The following is a 9759-nucleotide window of genomic DNA, read 5'->3' as shown; positions in this document are numbered from 1 at the left end:
GGAGCTAGGACAGATGTTTGCCACAGAGCACTCAGAGACAGCAGATGATGACAGATGAAACAAGATAACTCAACCATCAAGTGCACATGGAGGATTTTACACAAAGCTGGGAACCAGGACAATCATTAATGTCTGATTAGGGCCAGTCAGACTCTCAGCATGGGATGTGGCCAATTGAAGATCATATAAGGAGAAAGAGAAAGATTCAAGGGCCTGCACCTGCATTAGGCCATCAGAAGCCAGGGAGTGTGACAGAAGGTGGGGCATAGTTCCAAATCCCCTCATGCAGAACAACATTGGTAGCAGCATTCAGACCACAGAGGGACATGACCAAACAGAGCCTGTGTATCCCATCCAAGTGTTATGGGGTGCAGACAATAGCTCTGGCAAAAAGTTTTACTATAAGAGATGAGACTGGAGAGATGGGTACAAAGAAGAAAGCCTCAAATAATGAAGGAATATTATAAATTAAGAGAAGTCCAAAAGGTGATTCCAAAAGAAGAGAATAATTATATATCAAGTAAAAGTGAACCTGTAGAGAAAAGAATGGCTTAGTCATAAAATCACTAAAATTGACTAGGAAAAAAATAAGTTATAGATTTTTAAAAGTGCAGTCAGATCTCTTTACAGAAGGGAATTAGAACAAAAATAAATAGTTTAGAACAGAAACTGAAAATTTTTGTCCATTTGGTGTACTCCCTTAAAAATAGTATGGCTTCTCTGAGCTCTGACCCTGCAACTGGCAACATGGCTAAATGTACCAAGAAGGTTGAAATTATTGGTAATTATGGAGCACATTATGATGCATCCCTCAGAAAAATGGTGAAGAAAAATGAAATTAGTCAGCATGCCAAATATACCTGCTTCTTTTGTGGCAAGACCAAAATGAAGAGTTGAGCTGTGGGTATCTGGCATTATGGATCCTATATGAATACAGTATCTAGTGGTTCATAGACCTACAATACCACCTCTGCAGTCACAATCAAATTTGCCATCAGAAGACTCAAGGAATTGAAAGACCAGTAAAATCTTATCAAATATCTGTAGTCCATAGTCTTACAATAAATGGGTTAATTTATGGAATAACAAAATAAAATAAAATAAAAATAGAGTGGAGTTAAACTTAACTAAAAGACTCCATGAAACAGAAAACATTACAGCACTCAAAAGCCTCAATAGTTAAAAGAATATGTAAAACTTCTCTGATCAAAAGTTTTATTATGTAATTGGAAAAAATCTTGAGGAGAATTATTTAAGAATTGTCAGATTTACTGAAAACCATAATTTAATAAAGGATCTACACAACTGTTTTAAGAAATTATATAAGAAAATATTCCAAATCCATTAAAATCAGAAGGCAAGTTAAAATTGAAAAAATTCACCAGTTAACTCCTGAAAGTAACTATAGACTGAAAACATTTTTGAATATCATAACATTTTACAGATTATTAGATATATAGTTACAGATATCTTGAAGGTTAAAAAAATTACAAGACTGAAAGAAAGAATTCAAGTGGAAAGGAACCACAACTTCTATAATAACATCATAAAGAAAAACAACTTTAAAAGACTTAATAACTCCAATCAATTCAATGACCAATCATAACACTAGAGTAGTGATGATGAAGTGTTATATCTACCTCATGACAGAGTTGATTAACTTAAATTGTAGAATAAAACATATTCCAAGACACAGCTGATGTTGGGATTTGTTTTTCTTAACCTTATTTGTTGCCAAAAAAATTTTTCTTCGTAGCAGGAGGCTGGAGGGTGGAAGAAAGAAGAGGGCTAGGAATATGGTTACCAGAAAGAAAGAGTAAAGAAATGAAAGAGAGTATTGAACCATGTTTTTGAAATGCACAGAAGAAAGCAGAAGGAATCACAAACACAACAGCCCTGGAAGTAACATTTGTTTAAAAAGAAAAATAAGATGTACATAATAGAAATTCTGTTTCATGTACAACCTACTATTTCTGCTCTATTGTGTATATGGGAATGCTGATTTTAGTGGATGTGATTTAAGAATTTTTTAAAGTGAGAGAGATAGAGAAAGGCAAAGTCTGATTTAGTAGCCACGTGATCTTGGGCAAGTCACTTACCCTCTCTAACCCTGTTTTCTCTTACAAAATGAGTGCTTACAGTGACTGCTGTCGAGGGAAAGACTGCTTGAAATAAGGAATAGAGAATTGTCCTCAGAATCAAGGAGATCTGGGTTCAAATCCTATCTTTGAGACATTCTGACTGTGTGACCATGAATAAATCACTGAACATCTCAGTGTCCTTAGGAAATACTCTTAAAACTGTTAGTTACAGAGTAGGTGCTGATAATCTGCTTTGGTACTGGAAATTTCCTCTTGAGAAATTCTCTATAGCAATGAAATCATAAGTTAGGTCCAGCACATAGAAGGACCTACCTTAATGGGTCAGGATAAAATGAAACAATGAATGAATAGCACTGTAAAAATGTCAATTATTATATGCATTCATATAAATGCATATGTAGAGCACCAAGTAGTTGCCACAGAGAAGGAAATTGTAAACGTTCCAATAATTGATTAATCCAAATAAAATCTAATGCCTTGATTTCAGGCTTACTTTACTATTTCTAAAATACATATTGTATAGACCACCTCCAACAGCACCACCAAAACCCTCTTTCCCTCAAAACTTGCTTACAATTAATTCTTAAAGAGTCTTGCTTTCAGTAATGTAATGCCAAATGAAACTGAGCAAGACAGAGATTAGAGACCAATTCAATAATTTATTAAATGGAGAGAAATACTGGGACCAATGGATCCCAGGGCTAGATGAGACTATCATCTCAAAGAGTCTAGCCCAGAGTATCGGGACAGCAAGCCTTTAATGGAATAACAAGAACAATGACATAATGCAGAGACCTAGGTGGGGATAGCCTCATAGATGGAGGTTACTGATATTCTAATGACATTAAGGAATGTCTATAACACCTTTATCTCAACCATTAAGAGGGGACCGTCATAACCTTAAGGCAGAATACGAAATAGGACAAATGGAGGAACTGGTCACCCCATTAAAAGTGACCTTTGGCATTACATTACAGTGATCATCACTTCCTTGCTAAAGTATTAGCACATTGGTTTAAAGGTATTTGAATGAAAATAACTGCCTTTTTAAAATCAATTTAAGGAAAAAGTTCATTTATATTTATACATTTAAGTGTTTTTAATAGAAAGGAGCATTGTATTTTATCAAAAGCTTTTTCAGTATCTATTGATATAATTGTGATTTTCAAACTTTTATTATGTATATAATGAATTATGATAATAGTTTTTCTTATGCTAAATTATTCCTGTACTCTTGATGTAATTCTCATTTGATCTAGTCTAATGTTTTATTTGCACTTGCCTCATTCCAGTTCAGTTCTTGCACTTTTCCTAAAGGAATTGTCCTTTATCCAACTGGGCATTTATCTAATCACTAGTGTGTGTTAGTCCTCTATATAAGATATTTGCATTCTATTCCATTTTTAGATGGTGATAATTGTTAGGAAGCTTTTCTTTATGCCAGGCTCAAACTATCTCCCCAAATCTGCCAAAAACTTTTCCCCCCTAACCCCCTAGAGACTATCTCTTCCATGATTTCTCTTTTCCAGGCAAAAAGTTCCCAGTTCCTTCATCTCATTTCTCTTGGCATGGTCAGCACTATCATCATCCTGTATACCTTCTAGATATGCTACAACTTGTCAGCATTATTTCTAAAAAGTACTGTCCAAATCAAAACAATTTATAATCATATTAAATATGCTACAAATCATTATTGATTAACAAAATGCAAATTAAAACAACATTGAGATATCATTTTATACCTATAAGATTGACTAAAATGATTGAAGGGGGAAGTGACAAATTAACTTTTTGCCGTATTAGCTTCTCTTGTCTCATTATTAATTCATATTTGACTTTTATTCATCTTAAAATCTGAATTTTTTCATATGAGTTTCATGCCATTCTTCTGCCATCTTTCATTTGTGCAGTGGAATTTTTTTAAGCCAAGCATAAACCTAATATCAGTCTGTGAAATGCCATATTTTATATTTTTTCCTTTTTACAAAGTACTACTCCAATGCCGTCGTGATATGGAGGATAAATTTTCAAATGAAACTCAGAACTGAGTAAATTCTTTCTGTTTCTGCAGTACCAGTGGCATAGTGACAGGGAAGGGATAGAGGGATAAAAAGATTCCTTTTATTTTGAGACTCTCAACAAACTTCAATTTGACTGATGGTACTTAAATATGTGATGCTTGTCCAATGATTGATGAGTAAACATATTGCTAGAAGAGTTGAGTCTTATCAACCCCAATATTCTTCCTATAAAAGAATCAAGCCAAAAGAAGGAAGTTGCATCTAAATAACAGGATGGCTCATGGATATTCTGTGAAAAGGCAGAGAAAGTAGTTTTTTAAATGATCTTTATTTTATACCCAGACAAGAAATCTTATTTCACTGAAAATTTGGTCATCCCATTTGCAATATATGTGCAAAAAGATCACCATGAAAATAATTTTAGTTTATGTTCCAACATGAATTTCTGAGAATGAAGCAGTAGAGAAATTCTGTGAAGAACTTGATAAAAACTCTCCATGTCAAGTCAACATATACTCTGATAGCTGATGACTTTAATACAAAGGTTGGAAAAGGAGAAGATGAGTAGAAATATATGGGAAAGTATGGTTCAGGTAAAAAAAAATATTGAGTCTTCAGACAGGTAGATTACATGGAAACCTCACATATTTGTATTACAAGCACTATCTTTTAATTAAACCAAATAACACTATAAAGAATTAAATGGATTTTGTTTTATTTTAATTCAAAGAAAAAAACTTGGTATTGATGTAGGAGTCATTGCTAAATCAGTTCTGTGTTTATAGTCAACCTGCCAACTCCTCAGAACTAAGATCATACTTTGCAGAAAATGGTAAAAAGATAAAATTTAAATAGATTGAAATTAAAATAATTGAACCCTTAATTACTTAAACAAGTACAGACAATTCTGCTATAAAATGACATGTATTCCTAAAAATAACTATGCTAGATAAGATTATACAATAAAAACCACAAAGCATATGGGGAAAAGGGGGCAACAAACTTAAAAACTTCATCAATGATACATTTTAAAAAAAGATAAGAATCTTTTAAAGATGATAGCACACTTTCATACATATATATATATATATATATATATATATATATATATATATATATATCAGGGGAGAGATTAGAGGTCTCAAGGAGGGCAAGGAATAAGTTTAAAAGAAAGGAGTACTAAGGATAGATGGAATGAAAGGAAGTTATAGTCAAATAAAATTTCTCATTAGGAAGGTGAATATGGTGAGATTTAGTATGTGACTATCTCTATGTCTGAGATGGAGTGAAGGAATGCATAGTTGGATTTAAAGGGGCTGAAGAACTGGAAAATTAGGGTTTTTGAGGAAGCCTCTATGTGGATATTCAATTCTTTTAGTTAAGGGGAAGAGTTGAACAATGTGGTAATTCAGGTTAGTTCCAATGGTCTTGTAATGGAGAGAGCCATCTACAACCAGAGAGAGGACTGTGGGAACTGAGTGTGGATTGCAACATAGTATTTTCATTCTTTTTGTTGTTGTTTGCTTGTATTTTGTTTTCTTTCTCATTTTTTCCTTTTTGATCTTATTTTTCTTATTCAGCATGATAATTGTGGAAATATATATAGAAGAATTGCACGTATTTAACATATTGGATTACTTGTCATCTAGGGGAGGGGATGAAGGGAAGGGAGGAAAAAATATTTGGAACACAAGGTTTTGCAAGGGTGAATGTTGAAAATTATCCATGTTTTGAGAATAAAAAGCTTTAAATAAAAAGGGTAAGAGTTGAAGAGGAGAGAAATATAAGATTCTAGGTGCTGGATTTCTTGAAAAAGGTGAAAGAATGACCTAGAATTCAACTTATTATAGCTGTTACAATTTGAATTGAGTGGAAATTTCTGATTGAGTGTTCTTCAAAGGATAAAAGATTTTTGAGAGAAGGAAGGAAACGAAAAATTTAGAGGTAACAGCAGAGAGCAGGAGCATTCTGATTTCATCTTCCAGGTCAGTGTATCGGGGAGTGAAAGAAGGTATAACCAATTCCCGAGAGGATAACTGAGTTGACTCTCAGTAATAGCTAATAGATGGAAGAAGTGTGAGAAAAAGGGCTAGGATGAAGGGAGTTTGTTCGCTAAAGAATGGAAAGGAGAAAGCAAGATTTGAGTGATATGTGGGTGAAATAGAGATGAGAAGTATATATGCACATCTCTCTTATCCACTAAATAAAAGTTTCTCCTTTAGCAAGTATAGCCAAGCATAACAAATTCATATATTTGTCATTTCTCAAAATGCGCATCTCATCTTGCATCTAGTCTACTAACTATCTGCCAAGAGATGAGAAGCATACTTCATTATCATTGTTCTGGAGTTACAACCAGTCACTGGATTGATCAGAGTTCTTTCAGCATTGTTTTTCTGGTTGTAATATTGCTGAGACAAAGGGTATGCCTGATTTGGTGACTACTGGGGAGTAAAGTTCCAAATTACTTTTCAGAATGTTTCAACTACTTCATAGCTCCACCAACAATGGGTTGGTGTTATTTATTTATTTACTGCTAACATAGTTATAGACTAATGCATGAAGATTGGCAAGAAAAGAAGCAGAGAAAAAAGTTTGTAGTTTAAAGAAGCAGTAGAGTCACAAGTAAAAGATTATTTTGTTGCTGCTGTTACTGTAGTTACTTTGGTTCTCAACAAGGAAGAGTTGAACATACTTGTAGGCAGAAGAAAAGGAGCCATTTAAGTGGGAGAGATCAAAGATATAGAGAATAGAAGCTGTGACACTAGGAGAAAGTTTCCAGAGGAGCCAAAAAAAAAAAAAAAAAAAAAAAAAAAAAGAAAAAAGAAGAATAAAAGATGGGATCAAAAACAAAGGTGAAGGACTTGAGTAGTTTTGGACAAGATGAGGAGATCCATCTTCTCCAGCTAGGAGAGAAGAAGATATAATGGGTAAATAGACAAAGATTTTTAGGTGGGGATGGGAATTCAATAATGGTTGATCTCAATCCCAATAGTTTCTATCTCCTTAAAGTAAGAGGTGAAGTTATTGATCATTAGCTGAAGGGTAGAAGCTTGAAAAGAAGAAGGATGCAGATGAATGCCTTCTAGGAAATTTTACCTGCATTTTTCCTTAATACGAGAAATACTTAAATTTTAGGAGGAAAAAGGTAGAGGTAGAGAGAAACTGAATCTTTCTCAATTGAGAAAACAATCTTCAAATTATTCTGAGTTCACTGAAGTAGGTTTGCACCTACTTCACAAGTTTACAAGTCTTTATTTTCCTCCCCACTCCCTTTCCCCCATGAAATTTGGTAACTAAGAATGGAAGGATTATCAATAAACTAATTTATATGTCAGCAAATGACATAAATGCTGTGTTCTAAAGCAGCTGTTTGATTTAGTTTTGTGATAGAAGTGTCATCTAAAACTGCAGGATTGCATTGTTAAATGTAGTTTTAGAATCCTGGCTTGCACAGAGCTTTCCATATCAGTGTTGCCCTTGACACAAGAGACTGTGAAACCAATATCAAGTTGCCATAGTAACAATAAGCACTTCAGGAAAAAAAAAATGTTCCAAATGGAATATTAATGTATAGGATTATTGGGAAAGGAATTCATGTGATAGTGTTGATTTTTTTTTATTGTTGTTCTAGATTTGTTCTTTATCAAAATGTTGTTGCCTGATGTAACTTTTGACTCCTTAATCATTATCTTTAATTTTTTCTTAATGTGAGAAATCTAAGGAAGCCAATATATGAATATTTCTTAAAAACGTGTTCTATTAAATTAAAATTGTGCTTAAAATATTCGGGGGGGGGGGGGGGAGAGAAGAGATCTCTTGAAAAAGAGCTTTGGAGGAAACTAAAAGCTGCTAACTTAGCTAATAGGTGACCTTTACCAGAGCTAAACTACTGTCCAAAGGGATCATATAGGTCCAAGAGCTAAGAATGATAGTTCAAAGAATAACTAAAAGAGATCATAGACAGTTTTTAGCCTTGAGGCAATAATAGTTTGTAACCTATGCCTTAAACCATTATAAGAAACCCTTACTGTAGTTCCAATAATTAAACAAATGTATATAATATGTGGATACATGCATATGTGTATACATATGTGTATTGTATGTAGATATACATAAACATATATCTGTCTAAATGTATTTACATGCATAAATATGCAATATATAAATATACACATAAATGCACACATTTATCTATGTGTGTATATACATACACATATACATATAGGCAGTTTAAGATCTGAATTCTTATCTTGGCTCTGATAGTCATTAACTATGGCACTGTGGACAAGTTACTCTAATCCTCAGTTTCTTCATCTGCAAAATTAGCATATTAAAATGTATATTATTTGCTTTACAAGATTGTTGTGAAGAAAACACTTTATAAATTTAAAGATACCATATAAATATACTTTATTATACTTAATATAAAAAAGAAGTGCTCTGTCTCTCCTTGAATTTTATTATTAGAAATATTATCATCCCTTTGCCTGCTCAAGTAATCCCATGCTACCCCATCTTCTCCAGTAGATTGCTTCCGTGGTCATCTCTACTCTTATTACATCTTGAATTTCTTCCTATCTACTGGTTCCTTCCCTACTACCTATAAACATATCCAAATCTCCTCTACCCTCAAAAAAAATCTAACTTGATCCTTCCATCTTCCTGGCTATTGTTCTATATTTTTTTCTTAAGCCTTTTTTTAACCCTTTATAGCTAAACTCCTTGATAATGTGTACAATAGTTTCCCTCACTTTCCTCTCATTCCCTTCTTAATCTCTTTACATTTGGCTTCTGATTTCATCATTCCATTAAAATTCCTCTCTCCAAAGTTTTCAAGAATCTTTTAATCGGCAGATCCAATGGTCTTTTCTCAATTCTGATTCTTCTTGACCTCTCAGCAGTCTTTGATATTATTGATAACTCTTTTCTCTTGATATTCTCTTCCTTCGGGGTTCTCTCTTGGTTCTTTTCTTCCGCCTCAGACCATTTTTTTCAGTCGCCTTCGTTGGATTTTTATTCAGATTGTGCCTCCTAGATAGTAGACATCTTAAAAGCAACATGTCCAAAAATGATTTCATTAGCTCTTTGCTAAAATTCTTCCCAACTGCTACTTTTCCTATTATTGCCAAGGCCACAGTCCCCTCCAGACTCACAACCTGTGTTATCCTGAGCTCCTCTCTATCTCTCAGTCCCTATATCTGATCTGTTTCTGAGGCCTGCCAATCTCACCTTTGCAATATTTTTTTAAAATGTGCTCCCTTTTCTCCTCGGATATTGCCACTTCTCTGGTGCAGGCTCCTTTCACCTCCTGCTTGAAGCATTTCAATACTCTGCTGGTAAGTCTATTTGCCTGAAGTCTTTCTCCATTCCAACCCATCCTCCATTCAGTGTACCAAAGGGATTTTTTTAAAAGTGCAGGTTTGATCACACCCCACTCCCTCAATAAAGTCCAATAGTTTCTATCATCTTCAGATCACATCTGTTTGACATTCAAAACTCTTTACAGCCCCCCCTTCTACTTTTCCAAGTTTTTTATACCTTACTTCTTTACATGTGCTCCATGATCCAGTGACACTGGCTTCCTTCTTCTTCTTCAAATAAGATACACTATCTCGTGACTCTAGGTATTTTTA

The 9759-nt window shown here is 33.9% G+C and overlaps 1 pseudogene; it reads left to right on the top strand.

The window, feature by feature from the left end:
- The first annotated feature begins 747 nt into the window (after positions 1-747).
- LOC100924735 lies at positions 748-1074 on the top strand (annotated as a pseudogene).
- Positions 1075-9759: the final 8685 nt, after the last annotated feature.

Source organism: Sarcophilus harrisii, chromosome 3 (genome assembly GCF_902635505.1).
Source record: "Sarcophilus harrisii chromosome 3, mSarHar1.11, whole genome shotgun sequence".
In the NCBI taxonomy this organism is placed as follows: Eukaryota; Metazoa; Chordata; class Mammalia; order Dasyuromorphia; family Dasyuridae; genus Sarcophilus; species Sarcophilus harrisii.
This window is presented reverse-complemented; position numbering and strand designations above follow the sequence as displayed.